Here is an 18,819-nt window from a genome sequence, read left to right as displayed (position 1 = left end):
TTACTGCCACAATTCTAAATAAATACTCAGGTCAAAAATCTCCAAACCCTATTTTTCTTTACCTTCCATTTTACAATTGCAATAGGACACTTCAAGTATGTATTTTCTAGAGTACAGGTGAATTTTCAGGTTGAAGGAAACTAGCTTTGCGCCTCCTAGGACACCTTTGGTATGCAATAAACCTAAGTCATACAATGCCTCTGATGTGTTATTGCTGAATTATTACCTCCAACTTGTGAAAAAAGTCAGAAGCAAATCTTCATTTGCTTTTTAGCTGAGATAGTTGCAGGGATGGATACACGGAAAAACAGTGATAAGATCAACTCACTCCAAGATGTTTCATTTCAAAGTATATAATTAGTGAATATATTTGAAGTGGCGAAAGGTCTCAGAAAACAGTGCATTTCTCAAGCTCTCTTCTTCTCTCCTATATCTATATATATTTTAGGCAGATAATGGAGGAGTGGCATGAAGTACTCCATTATAGTGCAAATTAGATGCTCACACATGGAAAAAAGGCTCGGAGCTAACAATACAAACTTACGTACTGTAAGGACCTGAACTACCATACGAGAAGGACACAAAGTTCTCCATTTCCTGTTCGAATTTCACCAACAAGAAAAGAAAGAAAAGTCTACAGGTCTTCAAAATGTAACTTTGTTGAATATGGATAACTGTGAAAATGAGGTGGGCTTCGCTTTCTCATCATATCTTATTTTCAGCTGCCATATCTTGACTGCAGGTTTCAGTAATCCTTTATCTCCTGCAAGATGACAGCAAGAAATATCCCTTCAGATATTACCTTTTGACATGAATAGCTTTCTACCACTCTCTGAACCAACCTCAAACAAAATCTACACAGAGCAGCTCAGATGCAAACAGAAATCTAAAGACCATATTAGCAATTGGATATTCTTGTATTTTTCTCATTTGTCATACATAGACCTATTAAACAAGACTAGACATATTGTACGTATCCAAAGCCTGGAACTGGGGCACAGATGAGGAAGCTGGCATTCTTCTGGGACCTGTGTTCTTTAGAACTTGAGCCTGATAAATCTCCAGGGTGAATTGAAATCTTCAAGGATTACCCAAGTCCTAGTAATACATACATACGCTGTGCTATGCAGGATACTCCCTCTGGAGGGCCTGCACGATGCATTTAAAAGACTAATAAGACTAAAGTGAGAGAAAAATAAAAGAAAGACACAGAGAAAAGAAAGCAATACAGAAGAGAAATAGCAGATTCATTGTTCATCTGATTTGAAGCCTGCAGTTCAGCTCATTGTAGTTGGAAATGAAGTAAACCTGCCAGGATTAGTTTGAGTTTGAATTTGAAGAATTCCCTCCCTGCTGCTCCTTTAGGGCCGATATCACAAGATTTCACCTTCATATAAATCGGAACCAGATTATAGGCCTCTTTCAGTTTCAGATCCAACCAAAACAATAGAGTCACAGCATGGTGAGGTATATCAGAGAACTGTAACTCATTCTTTGGTTTTCTATCTGCTTCGATCCCAGCCGGCTGGCTAAGGTTCTCAAGGGACCATATACCAGTTGAGTGCATGTATGCTTCCTCCTGCCCATGACTCATAACCTCCAACAGGGTGGGGGTAGTAGTGAAGAAGCCGGCAATATTGGCCTTATGCCAACTGAGAGTGCCTGAACGCTGAAACAATTCTCAGATGGCTGTGACCCAGGGACTTCTTGTTGCCAAATGGCAGAGTGCACAGTGAATGCATAGAGTTTTACTGAGATCCCCTGGGTCAGATATACGCTTATTAAATCACCAAAAGGTAGAATTCAAAGGTGGAATTCAAATCTAGAGCCAGTAGCCCACTGGTCATCATAATCATTACAATAATATTTAAGGAGTTATGTATCCAGACTGGAAATAACTCTCTCAAAGCCCGGGAGTTAAGGCAGGTAAGTAGGAGGTGACATGCCTCAGACAGGCTCCTTTCAGACATGGTCATTGTTATTGTGTGCCTCACAATCTGAGCCTATTTGTATACTAGACAGAGAGTGATTAAGAGCAGGGCCGGCTCTAGGTTTTTTGCTGCCCCAAGCAAAAAAAATTTTAGCTACCCCCCTCCCACCCCAGCCCTGGTCTCTCTCTCTCTCCCCCCCCCCCCAACTGCACCCTCCTGCCGCCGCAGCCCTGGGTCACTGGTAACTCGCTCCCAGGGCGGGTCATTCAGCAGTAATTTTGGATGTGCACAGAACACAGACAGGATTAGTTCCCATATGGTTACAGAATTGCAGTAAAGTGGAACAATTTTCAGCTTGTGTGATTGAAGGCTATCTGGATGCATATTATAAGACTGTCCTACATAAATGAGGAAAAGTTGAGGGGCCTTTATTATTATTTTGTTCCATTCTTTGTTTCTATGGAGAATTTGCCAATGCAATATCACTGTCTTCCTTTTAAACAAATAAAACTAAAACTAAAAAAAAAAAAAAAAAGCAATGGCTGTTGAAAATAGCAATTCCATTCCTAATAACCACTGGGAAGCATTTCTTGCTCAATTCTACTTTTTCTACAGCAGGTTACAGTGGATCAGTATATTTGATTTGGGAGAAATGAAGTAACAGCTGCCCAAATTGAGCTTGAGCTCTCCTGAATTTTGAGGGTGTTCAAATCTGGAAGGCAGGTGCTAGATTCCCTTTCTGAATATTAGCTAAATCAGGAAAGGAAAAGTCAATTTCTGCTTCCATGGCTCAGAAGTGGAAATCCTCCTACATGCCTGGTACTGTATCTAAAGCTGCCCAGGTCCAGAGCCTCCCCTCCCTTACTTTTCATTTTAAATTCTAGTGGGATCCACGTACCTCCCTTGCTAGGCTTCAGATAGAGAGGGGCACTGTCCATTTAGTCCACCCAATTCTTTCTTTGGGGGAGAGCCCCGGGCTGGGGCAGCAAGAGGTGCAGGTGGGGGCCAGAGCTGGGGCAGCAGAGGGTGGGGGTGAGGGGGAGGAAGAGCCCAGGGCTGGGGCGGCAGGAGATGCGGATGGGGGCCAGAGCTGGGGCGACAGGAGATGCGGGTGAGGGGAGAGCCCAGGGCTGAAGCAACACGGAAGTGCGGGGGGAGCCCAGGGCTGGGGGGGGGGGAAGACAGCAAAAAACCTAGAGCAGGCTCTGTCCCTACCATTTACAGCAAGCTGCAGCATGAGGTTTCAGTTCCACACTCCTTCCCCCTCCCTTTCCTGTTAATTTCAGCCAAGGGAATTCTGAGAAATGTAGTTCTTTCCCTGCTCCAGGGCTGGCTCTATAGGCAGGGAGCTAACCAAGGAACTACAGCTCCCAGGCCCCCCGGTTGGTTCTCAGCTCCCATGCTGGATTCTTGCGCCCCTGCAAATTTGCTGCCCCAAGCAACTGCTTGCTTTGCTGGTGTCTAGAGCCGGCCCTGATTAAGAGATTGTGAAATCTATAAGAAAGGAGTATACAGGTAGAAAAATAATCAGCAGGGGGCATCCTGTTTATGACTAAGGTCAAAGGATTAGTCTTGTATATCAAGGAACGCAAAGAAACATGCAGAACCCTTCACTGAGAAGGCAAGTGAACAGGGGATTAGATAGATGAATGGATGGTCACAGTCAACACTAGCTGTAAAATGCTAGAAGGGTTTCGGGGGTGAGCACTGCTGTAAGACAAAGTATCTAGCTAAGTAAGTCCAGGATGTGTTTTATGGATTTTATTTTATACATACCGGTTTGTTTGCAATACTTTTACTTGCAAGCACTTGAATCTTGATACTTTGTTAGATACGTTTATAGTGAAAGCAAGTAAAAGGATTATTATGTGCTTTGTGTTAAGTGGAGTTGTGATCTGAGGTTAACTGGTAAACTGGGGTTACTTCTTGGGGGAGCAGTGAATAATGCGAGTGTCCAGTGGACCAAGGACTGGACACTCAAGGGAGACTCGGAAGTTGGAGTGTGTGTATTGCCAACCTTTAGAGTGAGAAAAGGGTCTGTGTAGGTGTAGAGGAGAGTGCTTGTGTTGCTCATGGCTGGTGGAGTTGGAAAGTGGGAAGTGTCACAATGGCCAGTTAGGGTTAGATTCTTGCCGCTTTGCAGCATCTCAGAGGCAAAAAGTGGCTGCAAGAGAAGGAAAGAATCTGGCTTAAAATCTGCATATTAAATTCATAAGAAGGGGTGGTTTTATTTTGGGGAAGAGGGGTTTATTATTTTTCAACAGAACAGTAAGTATAGAAGTGGTCTAATGGGAGCGCTCTCTCTCACACACACAGAGCCAAAGAGCAAGTGGTGCCCAAACTGGGCACAAATCTGTAATCAAGCTATCATTAAGGCTATGTGATGGGTGGGCTTGGCAGAATTCAATTTTTCTCATCGACAGAGAATAGCAATGTTTATTTTTGAGCACTTTTTAAATTTTTTATTTAAATCTTCACTTACCCAAAATTATGGGTGTATATATATTTTTTAAATCTTTATCAGTTCAAATTTTCACAGTTGTGGGAAATTATGAGGGAGCCAGACCACAGGGCAGATCAGACAAAAATTATTTAATGAGACATCCATTTCAAAAAATTAAAGCTTTGTAACGGTTAAAACAAATTCTCAACATCCTATTTCACAATATACAAAGTAAATCAAATTAAGTTTTCAAGCAGCATTTTTCTTTGCCTATCTGTACAATTTTATCATCATCAATGGAAATATTTGTCAGTTTATGCGCATATGGTGGAATCAACATTTACCAATAAAAATCTGATCAGTCACAGTCTAGTGTTGAGTGAACAAAGTTTAGCAAACTGAACTACACCCAAATTTTCTCACAACATAAAAGTGACACCAGCTCAAATGAACTTGAATCCAATTTCCAACCCGAGAGTGGGAGTTGGAGAGATTTGGCTGCATGGGAAGTACCAGGCCAAGAAGAGTCCTTTGTTCCAGGACATCATCCTTGGAGCTAGGGGAGGAGAGAGAAAATTTGGGTATTTAGTACTTACTGTGTTAGTGTATGTGATATAATTAGGAGTTGATGTGAAGAGATCTTTTATCAGACAGGCTGTTATAACAGAGAAAATTAATAGCTGTGGTGTAAATGTAGAAATAAAAAGGAACTTTATTAGTGTTTGCTGATGATTCATTCTTTCATATGCCAATGTTAACACTTTATAAATATGCGCACGCGCTAGCGCATAAGTATCAGCATATGCTTGCTTTCCCTCCCTATCTGTCTGCAAGATGAAGTTTTCAGTATATTTACAGGAATCATACATATGCTGTGAATTTTCATTCCTAGGTTTCTGGAGTCATAACAAAACTTAATAGTATATAACACAAAAACATAAGAATGGCCATACTGGGTCAGACCAACGGTCAATCTTGCCCAGTATCCTGTCTTCCAACAGTGGCCAATGCCAGATGCTTAAAAGGGAATAAACAGAACAAGGCAATCATCAAGTGATACATCCCTGGTTGTCCATTCAAGTATTTGGCAGTCAGAGGCTTAGGAACACCCAGAGCATGGGGTTTCATCCCTGACCATGTTGGCTAATGGCCATTGATGGACCTATCCTCTATGAACGTAACTAATTCTTTTTTGAACCTTTTCACAGTACACCCTGGCAATGAGTTCTAAGGGTTGACTGCTCGTTGTATGAAGAAATACTTTCTTTTGTTGGTTTTAAACCTCCTGCCTATTAATTTCATTGGGTGACCCCTAGTTCATTTGTTATGCAAAGGGGTGTAACAGGATGCACTCACCTCTCATGAGCACCCCCTTGGCCGAGTGCATGCGCCTGCACACTCTCTCGGTGACTGTCTCCAGGAGGGGAGCCTTGGGGTACTGCTCTATACCAGAGCAGGGACAATATCTTCGCCCTCTTGGGTCTTCATAGCTACAGCTCTCCAGCTGAGCCACTATAGTTCAGTTCCCCCTCTGCGGTGCCTCAATGACCAGGCCACTTTCCCCCAGTGGCTAATGGGGGGTCCTGGGTCTGCCCACTACTCCGGGTCCCAGCCCAGGGACCCTGTAGATCACAGCTGTGTCCCTTTAACTATTTTGCATGGCTTCTCTAATTCCCTGGGCCACTTCCCTATGGCCCCGTGCCATCTTCACCCTTACTTCAGAGCCTTGTCCTAATGGAGTCCCAGCAATCAACTCAGGGCTCCTTCTCACTTCCCCCAGCTTTGGGCAGCATTGCCCTATCTGGGGACCATCCACACTCCTACAGCTCCAGCAAGGAACTGAACTCCCTCTGGCCCTGCAGCTCTTCTTATACTAGGCTGCTGGACCCTGATTGGCTGTTTCCCACATAGCCTCTCTAGGCAGTTTGGAGGACCCTCTCCACTGCCCTCTTTTGGGGTGGGTGTTGCAGGACCATGAGGCCTCTAGCTGGGGGCCTCAGAGGATCTGGTATGCCCTGTCACAAAGGGTAAATAACATTTCCTTATGCACTTTCTCCATATCATCCATGATTTTATAGACCTCTATCATATCCCCGCTTAGTTGCCTCTTTTCCAAGCTGAAAAGTCCCAGTCTTTTTAAACTCTCCTCATATGACAGCTGTTCCATACCCTTAATCATTTTTGCTATCCTTCTCTGTACCTTTTCCAATTCCAATACATCTTTTGAAATAGGGCAATCAGAACTGCACACAGTATTCAAGGTGTGGGTGTACCATGGATTTATATGGAGGCAATATGATATTTTCTGTCTTGTTATCTATCCCTTTCATAGTGGTTCCTAAGATTCTGTTGGCTTTTTTGAGCAGATGTTTTCACAGAACTATCCACAATGACTCCAAGAGCTCTTTCTTGAGTGGTTGTGAAGTGAAGTTTGTAAGGACATTGGAAGTGTTAAGATCAACTTAGAATGTGTTTTGCTTTTATTTCATTTGACCAAATCTGATTTGTTATGCTTTGACTTATAATCACTTAAAATCTATCTTTTGTAGTTAATAAATGTATTTGTTTATTCTACCTGAAGCAGCATATTTGGTTTGAAGCATGTCAGAGAGTCCCCTTGGGATAACAAGCCTGGTACATATCAATTTCTTTGTTAAATTGACAAACTCATATAAGCTTACAGCATCCAGCGGCCATAACTGGACACTGCAAGACGGAGGTTCCTAGAGTTGTGTCTGGGACCGGAGATATTGGCTAGGGTCATTAAGTTGCAAGTGGCTGGGAGCAGCTGACATGCCAGAGGCTGTGCGTGAACAGCCCAGGAGTGGGGGTTCTCACAGCAGAGCAGGGTAAGGCTGGCTCCTAGAGTCAAGGATGGAGTGACCTAGCAGATCACTGGTCCACGTAACACCAGAGGGGAATGTCACAGTGGTAATAGCTAATTTAAAACCCCATCATCATTTTGTATGTATAGTTGGGATTATATTTTCCAATCTGCATTACTTTGCATTGATCAACACTGAATTTTATCAACCATTCTGTTGACCAGTCACCCAGTTTTGTAAGATCCCTTTGTAACTCTTCGCATTCAGCTTTGGACTTGCCTATCTTGAGTAATTTTGAATCATCTGCAAATTTTGCCACCTCACTTTTTACCCCTTTTTCCAGATAATTTATGAATATGTTGAACAGCACTGGTCCCAGTACAGGTCCCTGGGGGACACTACTATTTACCTCTCTCCATTCTGAAAACTGACCAGTTATTCCTACTCTTTGTTTCTTCTCGTTTAACAAGTTAGTGATCCATGACAGGACTTTCCCTGTTCTCCCATGACTGCTTACTTTGCTTACAAGGCTTTGGTAAGGGATCTTATCAAAGGCTTTCTGAAAGTCCAAGTACTTGACCCATCAAAGAATTCTAATAGATTGAAGAGATATGATTTCCCTTTACAAAAGTCATGTTGACTCTTCCCCAACATATCGTGTTCATCTAGGTCTCTGATAATTCTGTTCTTTACTATAGTTTTAAACCAATTTGCCTGGTACTAGAAGTCAGGCTTACCGGCTTATAATTGTCAGGATTGCCTCAGGAGACTTTTTAAAAAACTGTCATCACATTAGCTATCCTCCAGTCATCTGGTACAGAAGCAGATGTAAATAATAGGTTACATACCACAGTTAATAGTTCTGCAGTTTCAAATTTGAGTTTCTTCAGAACTCTTGGGTGAATACCATCTGATCCTGGTTACTTATTGATGTTTAATTTACCAATTTGTTCCAAAACCTCTTCTATTGGCACCTCAATCAGGGACAGTTCCTCAGATTTGTCACCTAAAAACAATGGCTCTGGTGTAGGGATCTCCCTAACATCTTCTGCACTGAAGATCGACGCAAAGGATTCATTTAGCTTCTCTGCAACCGCCTTGTCTTCCTTGAGTGCTCCTTTAACACCTCAATCATCCAGTGGCCCCTAGCTTCCCCATTTTTGTGTAGTTCCCCTTCTAAAGTTAAATGCTACTGTGTGGGCTTCTTTGGCGTTTCCCTCCCTCCCACCTCCCCCACTTGATTTTAAAATTCAATTATATTATGGTCGGTATTACCCACCAGTTTGTTATATTCACCTCTTGGAGTAGATCCTGTGCTCCACTTAGGACTAAAATCAAGAATTCTCTCCCCCCTTGTGGGTTCCAGGACTAGCTGCTCCAAGAAGCAATCATTTATGGTGTCTAGAAACTTTATGTTTGCATCCCATCCAGGGGTGACACGTTCCAGTCAATATGGGGATATTTGAAATCCCCTATTATTGTTGAGTTTTCTATTTTTATAGCTTCTCTAATCTCCCTGAGCATTTCACAGTCACCATCACCATCCTGATCAGGTAGTTGGTAGTATATTCCTACTGCTATATTCTTATTACTAAAGCATGAAATTTCTATCCATAAAGATTCTACGGTGCCGTTTAATTCATTTAAGATTTTCACTATATTTGACTCTATGCTTTCTTTCACATATAGTTCCACCTCCCCAGCAGCATGGCCTACTCTGCCATTCCTATTTATTTTGTACCCTGCTATTACCATGTCCCATTGATTGTCATCATTCCACCAAGTTTCTGTGAAGCCTATTAGATCAATAACCTCGTATACTACCAGGCACTCAAGTTCATCCATCTTAGGGTTTAGACTTCTAGCATTTATACACAAGCACTTTCAAAATTTGTCTCTTTAGTGGTCTTTCTTGATGTGATATAATTTAAAGGGTCTATTTTTCATTTGACTGTTTCTCTTCAGTTCCTACCTGTACTTTATCACCTTCCATCCTCTCCTCTTTACTAGGATGTAGAGAATCCCTGTTAATAGATCCTCCACTATGGGATGTATCTAGCCAAATCACATGCTCCTCCACAGCTGTCAGCTTTCCCCCAGACTTTAGTTTTAAAACATCTCGATGACCTTTTTAATTTTACACGCCAGCAGTCTGGTTCTGTTTTGGTTTAGGTGGAGCCCATACTTGCTGCATAGGCTCCTCCTTTCTCAAAAGACTCTCCAGGTTATAATAAACCTAAAACCCTTCTCTCTACACTATCATCTCATCCATGCATTGAGACCCTGCAGTTCTGCCCATCTAACTGCATGTGGAACTGAAACTATTTCAAAGAATGATAACATGGAGGTCCTAGACTTCAATCTCTTACCTAGTGGCCTAAATTTGGCCTCCAGGACCTCTCTCCTACCTTTCCCTATGCCACTGTAAAGTAAAGAAGGTTGTTTCGGTCATAAATAAAATATAGAAAAAACAAAGTGGTTGAATACCTCTGGCAAACAGACTTTGCAAGTCAAAACTGTCTGAGTTTTAATGAGAATAGCTGTGGCAATCAAAATATAAGGTGACTGGAGAGTGAGGTGCATTTGTGGGAGGAGTGGTTGTGGTTGTTTTTTCCCCCCCTTCAACCAGTGGTGTTCCTGCTTTCTGGAATCTGGTGCACAATCAAATGTAAAACAACAACAATTAAGGTCTTGTCCCCTGTTTTACCCAGACTTGTGCTTTTATTCAGCCAAGCAAATCCACAGAACACAATCATGCACTTCAATGTCCTGATGCGACAAAGCACTTACTCTTAAGTCACCCACCAATATCTTCAGAATTACTAACATGGCAAGAGAAAATGACAGAAAAAGCTAAATATGTTATCTTACATCTTCAGGATAGGGATTTGGTTATCCTATGATGAATTTATTAGGGAACATACAGTAGTTTACAAGAATTTCAATTATTCCTTTCCTCTAAACTAAGACACTTTGTCACTTCACGTGAAGTCAATCGACTTATTACAAGGAAATCTCGAGAAGAAATACACAGGAGAAGGAAGAAGAGATTTAACAAGGAGGATCTCTTGCTAATTAGGCATAGCTCTGACATCATTATACCTCATTGGCATAAGTACATGTAGAATAACTGGGAAAGAATATTAGAGGAAGAATGGGTCTCCTTCTAAACACCATGTCCTGCGACATTACAGAAATAGCATAGTGCACTGGATGCATAAGTCATACAGACAAAAAGCTCTCACCACAGTGTTTTGGACTGAGAGTCTTATTAAAATGTAATGCGGGTAGAGCTCAAAAATAAAAGGTTAGAGGTACCAAAACAACAAGAATAATTGCAGTCCCTATGTTCCCAGCAGAGCAGGGACTGCTCCCTCTATGCATCTTCTGGGCAATACTCACCCACAAAAGGTGGAGACGGATGAGCAGGAGGCAAGTACCTGGCTCCACACACTGCTCCACCAGCCTGGAGAGCTGACCAGGAATACATAGGGGGAATGTTCTGCTACTGAGGAAGGCTTGCTCTACCCTTCCCTCAGCACAGACTGTGCCCCCAGGTCATAAACAGAACATTTACCGGGATGTAAGCAGGATCTGAATGAGCTCTCCCCGACATCTAGTCATAGGCGCCGACTCCATGGGTGCTCCGGGGCTGGAGCACCCACGGGGAAAAATTAGTGGGTGCTCTGCACCCACTGGCAGCCAAGCTCCCCTCATCCCCCATCCCACCTCCTCTCCCCCGAGCGTGCCAAATCCCTGCTTCTCCGCCTACTTTTCAGTGCTTCCCCCCGGCTGCTACCAAACAGTTATTTGGCGGTGTGCTGGGAGGGAGGGAGGGGAAGGAGCGGGAATGTGGAGCGCTCAGGGGAGCAGGGGGAGAAGTCGCAGGGCAGGGGCGGGGACTTTGGGGAAGGGATGGAATGGGGGCGGGGTGAGGGCAGTGCAGGGGTGGGGCCGGGGTGTGTTTGTCAAGCACCCACTGGGAACAGTGGAAGTTGGCGCCTATGCATCTAGTGATGCCCTGGATGAAAAGACTTCAGGAACAGACTGTATTTGCCTAGACACATCTACTCTGCCTTCATGTGCAGCAGACAGACCTTCATTGCCAAAGTGATCAATTTTGGCTGATGTTGGGTTATAGTTCACTTCAGTATTAAATGCAGGGGTAATAAAATTTTATCCTTATTGTATAAGTGAAAAGCAGCAGAACTGTACTTAATGCCCTGATTAAGGGGGTCACCCTAAACTGAGCCTCACTTGCTAACCAGAGGCCAAATCCCATGGAAGATGAGAGGGGGCGGGGGACAGTGTTCCCACCTGGTGGTGTGGACTCTGCCTAAAGAGTCCCAGACACCATTTGACCCTCCCCTCTCCAGTGTTTAAAGACAGAGCTGGTTGTATTCAATTGGGAGTTGTTTCTGGTCAGTGACTGATGAACAGGTCTAGGGGCTAAGCCCTAGCCCTGGAACGGGGATGATGTTGCAGTGAAAGACAACAAAGAGGCAGTAGCCCAGACATTCCCTGCTATCCAGAGAAAACACTCAGAGCTGGACTAAGTGAGGGAACCTCAGAATGTGGCATTGCAGAAGTGGCAGTGATAACAGCAGAGAGAATTGTGGCAGAGAGCAGAGGCAGCAGTAGCATTGCTTGATGCCCTCCCCCCCCTTTTCAGGTGTGGGAGGTGGATCCAGGTGACTCCACCTCTGAACTCTGGTCTTTGCTGACTCAGGACAACCAACTGAGAGTGGGGTGCAGTGGAGGGAGAGGGGAGTGATGTGTTAAAGGAATATTTGTTGTCAGACTTTCACACCATAAGGTGAGAACCTGAGGCAAAGGGCACTGCCCAGCGTACTCAGGGGTGGGTGTTTGCTCATAGTTACACACTTTCAAATCATGGATGTGGAGTTTCCCCAAAATAATACTGGGTTCCTTTTCCCTTTTTATTAAAGGCTGTCTTTGCTGTACACCAACTCAGTGCTTGTGAGAGTGGAAGTATTGCCTCTTAGAGACACCCAGGGGTAGTGTTTATTTTCCCAGATTACTGGGTGGGGACCCAAATCAGTTCTGTGTTGTACTGTTAAGAGGATCCCCTAGATATTGTATCTGACCCTTGTTGCTGCTGACCCCCCCACAGCAGAAGGGTTACATAAACAAACATAACATTGTGAAGTGATGACCTGGGGAGAATGCTCAATTTAACTAATAGGTTAGAGTATTTTAGGAACTATTAAACATTAAAAAGTGTGGCTGCTATAAAACCAGGAAGAAAAATAATGCTATATTAGGCAGTGCATCATTAACGAAAAAAACAAAATAAAACAGAACATCCAATCTTCGGTATTTACTGCACATATGCCAGGTTGTTAATCTTACTGACATTTTATTCAGTCATCCCATATTACAAGGTCCTAGTGACAGGAACAAAACATCAGTAACTGAACACAAATGGCTTCATTTTCAGATATTTTGTCCTCACTATGGTTTGTTTTGGTTTTCTTTAATTCACCAGTTCAGCTCTCTGAGGAACAATATTCATGGCACAGGATCTGAACTGCAACAGTGACACTGGTGATTAGTAATTGGGATAGCCACTGTATAAGCAACATCAAAGTGATATAAGAAGGAATAAAACCAAAGAAGCAAAATTAAGGCTAAAACCTCCCTATTTCTATATACATTCAAGCGTTCACAGTTATTCTGGATAAATCATTGCTAAACGAAGAACAAACCCACTAGCATTTGAAAGATTATAGGTAAATGAAAACAAGGGCCAGCAGAATATGCCTTAGGAGATCTTCTTTTCAGTGTCAATTTCTAAAATAAGCAACCACAGGACTAAGAAGGATGTTCTACTACATTATTCACAGGTTTCAGGGTAGCAGCCGTGTTAGTCTGTATCCTCAAAAAGAACAGGAGTACTTGTGGCACCTTAGAGACTAACAAATTTATTAGAGCATAAGCTTTCGTGGGCTACAACACACTTCTTCGGATGCATATATCATCCTATATGCATCCGAAGAAGTGGGTTGTAGCCCACGAAAGCTTATGCTCTAATAAATTTGTTAGTCTCTAAGGTGCCACAAGTACTCCTGTTCTTTTACTACATTATATACATTTAAAGCAAAGTGCCATTGACTTTCATGGTGTTTGGGTTATCATGCTCCCCAATGGATCAGATTTTGAACATCACTGGAAACTGCACCTGTGCGTCAGCGTCAATAACAGTTTAATTTGTTCAGTATCTCTAATGCTCTTAACTAGGGTTACCATTCGTCCGGATTTACCCGGACATGTCCTCCTTTTTGTTCTAAAAATAGCGTCCGGGGGGAATTTGTAAAGCACTCAAAATGTCCGGGATTTCCCCCCTCCCCCGGCAGAGCAGAGCGAGCAGCTGGGAGGGCTGCAGGAAAGTCCCGGGCTGGACTCCGGAGCAGCTGTAGAGGAGCCGGATCGGCCCTGCATTCTGAGCCAGGGGCAGCTCTCCCCTGCAGCCCGGTCCGGCAGCACTGTGCAGGGCCAGGGACCGGGTTTTGTTGTGCTGGGGAGCGCAGCCACGTGTCCGGCTCGGCTCGCACAGAGCCCAACACCCTGTTCTGAGCAGCAGGGTAAGGGGGCCAGGGGGCAGGAGAAGGGGCAGGGAGGTTCTGGAGGGGGCAGTCAAGCAACGGGGGGGGGCTTTTTGGGGGGAGTGGAGAAAGTTTTGGGCAGTCAGGGTACAGGTAGGGGGTAGGGTCCTGGGGGGCAGTTGGGGGGGGTCTTAGGAGGGGGCAGTTAGGGGACAAGGAACAGGGAGGCTTAGGTAGGGGGTGGGGTTCTGGAGGGCAGTTAGGAGCAGGGGTCCCAGGAGGGGGCAGTCAGGGGACAAGGAGCGGGGGGTGGGGGACTGGGAGTTCTGGGGGGGAGCTGTCAGGGGGCAGGAGTGGGGAGAGGGATCGGAGCAGTCAGGGGAGAGGGAGCAGAGGGGTTTAGATGGGTTGGGAGTTCTGGGGGGGGGGCTGTCAGGGGGCAGGAGTGCGGAGAGGGATCGGAGCAGTCAGGGGACAGGGAGCAGAGGGGTTTAGATGGGTTGGGAGTTCTGGGGGGGGGCTGTCAGGGGGCAGGAGTGCGGAGAGGGATCGGAGCAGTCAGGGGACAGGGAGCAGAGGGGTTTAGATGGGTTGGGAGTTCTGGGGGGGGCTGTCAGGGGGTGGGGAGTGGTTGGATGGGGCGTGGGAGTCCCAGGGGTCTGTCTGGGGGTGGGGGTGTGGATAAGGGTTGGGGCAGTCAGGGGACAAGAGGCAGGGAGGCTTAGATAGGGAGTGGAGTCCTGGGGGACAGTTAGGGGCAGGGGTCCCAGGAGGGGGCAGTCAGGGGACAAGGAACGGGGGGGGGGTTGGGGGTTCTGGGGGGCGGGAAGTGGGAGTGGCAGGGGCGGGGCTAGGGCGGGGCTCCTCCCGTCCTCTTTTTTGCTTGCTGAAATATGGTAACCCTATCTTAACATCTGGATGCTGGTTCTTCACTATAAAACACACATCAGGAAACTGCTTTGTTTTCCAGCACCTTGGCAAGGTTTGACAATTCTCTCTACCACCTTGGCATGAAATTCGTGTTCCTTGTCCTATCCTCTTCAAGGGCCTGAATAAACCTGGCTCCTGTCCACTTCTCTAAACTCAGCCCCTTCTGCTCTTCCTGTCCCCTTCGTTCCATGCAAGCCACTTGCCCAGTGGTTAAAGTAGAATGAAACGAAGGGGAGCTAATCATCACACCAGCCAAGGAGGCAGTGGCGGTATAAGCTGTGCTGAGAAGAAGGAGAATTGCCCTCTGCTTTTAGCTGCATTCCCCTGACTTTCCCTTATTTTAACCCCATGCGTAACTGGTTTCTTCAATCCAAATTGATTTTTCCTCTCCCTCTCAGCTCTATACATTTTTTGATATGAGAAATGCTTTTTGGAAATCCCTTCTCTGACCAAGTCTGCCATGCCTCCTTATTATATTTCCAAAAGACCCTAGAGCCCTCTCCCCATTGAGACCAAACCACTGATATTCCCATCCATTCCCCTATTTTTAAAAATAAATGAAATATTCAAAATATAAAATCCAAACAATGATTATAGAACTAACACATCACTGTTACATCCACATTGCTTGCTGTTCCTTCCAGTTCCCCCCCTGGCCTGGCATTTGAGCATGGCCTACCTAGGACTGAGTGTCTTCCAATTAAAGTAAATGGGACTTTGGTCCCTGACATCAGTGTGAGTAGGATGGGAATAGCTCAGTGGTTTGAGCATTGGCCTGCTAAACCCAGGGTTGTGAGTTCAATCCTTGAGGGGGCCATTTAGAGATTTGGGGCAAAAATCTAACTGTGGATTGGTCCTGCTGTGAGCAGGGGGTTGGACTAGATGACCTCCTGAGGTCCCTTCCAACCCTGATATTCTATGATCTTCAAAGCAAATACCTGTCCATAAAGTACCAATGTATTCTTTATATTACAGATAAATAACAATGATGGGACAAAACCTGCTCTGAAGATACATACATGGAAGGTCCTCTCCACTAATAGATCTCATCTCTTGTGCATAGGGGGTCAGTCCCTCTTCTGTAGGCCACCACTTTCTCTCTCCCTGACTTCCTAAAACCCCGCAGAGGGCATTTTCTGGAATTAGGATTATCACTAATTCCACATTATTAGAAGCAATGTAGAAACGGAGAGATGTCAGTTATCAATTCAATCTGATGTTTTGAAGATCACTCTTCTGATACAGCATGTCTGTAGAGCACATCTGCCTTTAATGTACGGGGCTCAGTCCCACAGCACATTTGTACATATATATGTGCATATCTCCTATTGAAGGACTGCAAGGTCAGGCCGCAGTTTGTAATTGTATATCATTTAATTCAAGATATTTCACACGTAAAAAAAAAAAAAAGCCAAGTTAAGGGGGAAAACACACTGATGGACATAATTAACACAAAGGCTTACTATGAAAATCCCAGGAGGCTTTGAATTCAGTGTCTTTGAAATCAAAAACAGGCAACTTATCAACTAGGCTACAAATGTTCTCCAGCAATTTACAATCCAAACAATTCCATTGAATAATACCAGTTGGTTGAAATGACCTCACTGTGGTTGTATGGGGTGTACATCAGGGCAAAATCTGGTCTATTTTGTTTAATATTGATAGAGATTTACAGGTATCATTTTAGCTACCAAGTCATTGGTATCTAGATTGTTCCTTGAATGCAACAGAAATATACTGACATTTTTAGAAAAAATGTAGTTCAAATCGCATGTGATGGGTGCCCAGATCAACATGCATGGAAAATGCAAGGAAAAACAGACTTAATTATTGTGCAGCAACAAAGGAACTAAAATGTTTCCTGTATGTGATGGAGGGATTAAGTCCATGCAAATGCACAAGAATTTTTTTTGAAGTACTGTGAGTGCAATTCCATAGATTTGTCCTCAAGTTTAGTCCTGTACAGAAAGCAACCACATTTTTCTCTACCTTCACTCTAATCACTACTATAACAATTTTATATATACAAATACACATATTGTAAATAGACAACCCTGTGATTTTTGTCAGGGATGTATATTTTGTACTCATGAAAATTAAAACAATTAATAGCTCTGCAAATTGAAAGTCTCAAGCATTGATGTCACTGAATAAAATTTACTAACGGACTTTAAGCTGGACTTGCAGAGATGCCAAACTAAAAGCTATTTACCTTTTCCATCTCTGTACTGTGTTTTAAGAAACTTCCACCATGAGTTTAATTCAGCTTTATTTGCCAGACTCTGTCAAAGGAAATACCACAATTCATCTGTTTGAGTGACATAACAGGCAATCCCACCGGAAGCCAGAGAACTAGAGTGCTTCTCATCACCACAACCCATACACTAATGATTTTCACAGTGGTTGATACCACAACAAACCATTTCTAGAGCCACATTGTCATGATTAAATTCAATCCTTTCAAATTATTCTCCACTGTTACTCTGGAACCCAAGCAGCGACACATATTGCAGGTTAAGGGAGATTTCAGCTTGACCATGGCACTGTTCCATGACCATGAGGCAAAACACATCTATAACTCTAAATTCTAAGCACTAAACAACTGCCCTGGATTGTAGAACTCAATGATTGGCACAATATAAAATTCCACCCTTACATCGATCTCTCATTTATCTTCTGGCTATATGCTTGGATACATTGTTTTCAGCACAGCTTGTCTGATTCATAAGCTGACAGGGTAAGTAGGAAAGGGCAGAAAGGACAAACTGTGCTGTTAAGTAATTTAACCTCATCGGCGGCATTACAGTATCGGAAGGGATAGTTATTACTCTGTGAGCGTGGTTACAGTACATCAATTACAGTGGATCCTCTGAGCAGCCATGAGATAAGATGTAGGTTTATCCTTTCCCATAAAAAATATTTTTACTTTAATTTATTTCAACAACAGACTGGACTGAAACCATTTTTCTTCTGTTGACCTCTTAGTGTCTATGATCAATGACTAAAAGCAAGTTTAATAATATTATTGTTTCTGCAATTTCATTTTGAAAAACACTGTGGCTAAAATTCCATTTTCAATTACACCCATGTAAATCAATGGCTTTACTCTGTATTTGCACTAGGGTAATTAAGAGTAAAATTTGCAGTTTAGCCAGTGCCAGTCAGCAAAGTAATAAAAGTTAGACATGAGAGAGAATTGAAATCAACTTACCTACTGTATCAGATCCTCATGCGCTACAACTCCTTCTCAGTCTGAAGAAAATCTGACCTGTAGAAGATGAAGTAATAAGTTTTCTCTTATAACAAAATATTGACCTATACTTCATAAAACTTTAGACCAGGTTAACAAATACCAAGCTTTTCAGGGGACAAGCCTTACACCGGGAGCTTAGCATCCTGAAACCTTTTGCTGTTTCTACCATAGATATATGCATTAATGTTCTTTATATATTAAAACATGCACAAATAATATAACATTGCCAACCAGTGGCCCATCTTGTATCTTTACTCAGAGAATTGTCACTGAGATCAATGTGTTTTTTGTTGTTGCCAGAATTAAGATCACAGGATTGGATCCTTCAGAGGTATATTGAGGGAGAGTCTGTCAAAAGCACCCAAAGCCCATTGACTTTCAATGGGATGTATGTGCCTAAATTCTTGGTGCGCTAGGTGCTCTTTGAAAACCTCCCTCCAAGAGTTTACGGCAAAAATGTTGTAAATGGTCTTGTATCATATCTGGCTGCCCACACACCTGCACACACTAATGACTCAAGGCCTGCAACTGACTGCAATTCCATGGCCCCAACTAATATGGCAGAATTCAAGGCACAAAAAAAGCAGGGTGGATCCTAAAATGAATAATAGCCTGCAATAATGCTGAGCTGCGGCTTCTCCCCTCTTTCTGCCCTTGCCTTTGCTCATTTTTAAAAGGTCTGTAATAACATCTCCCAAACGAACAAAAAAGGAAGGCGTACGAAAGCAAGAGGGAGAGCAGATGAGAGAGAGGGAAGAGGAAAGGGATAGATAGTGATGTGGCCAGGAATTATTTTTATTATACTAATTCCACCTTTGCCAACCCACGCCCCAGAAAACTACTCAGACTACCTATTTTGCTGTCTTATATT

The 18,819-nt window shown here is 43.6% G+C and overlaps 1 protein-coding gene across 8 annotated transcripts in view; it reads right to left on the bottom strand.

The window, feature by feature from the left end:
• Positions 1–18,819, bottom strand: part of LOC101951432 (poly(rC)-binding protein 3-like) — a 737,225-nt gene that overhangs the window by 456,856 nt on the left and 261,550 nt on the right. For all 8 annotated transcript variants that reach the window (XM_065584029.1, XM_065584026.1, XM_065584032.1 and 5 more), the window contains exon 2: positions 17,907–17,963. The gene's annotated coding sequence lies outside the window, so the exon portion shown is untranslated. The remainder of the gene's footprint in view (positions 1–17,906; positions 17,964–18,819) is intronic.

Source organism: Chrysemys picta, chromosome 2 (genome assembly GCF_011386835.1).
Source record: "Chrysemys picta bellii isolate R12L10 chromosome 2, ASM1138683v2, whole genome shotgun sequence".
NCBI classification, from domain to species: domain Eukaryota; kingdom Metazoa; phylum Chordata; order Testudines; family Emydidae; genus Chrysemys; species Chrysemys picta.
The sequence above is the reverse complement of the archived record's forward strand: the minus strand, read 5'-3'. Positions and strand labels throughout refer to the sequence as shown.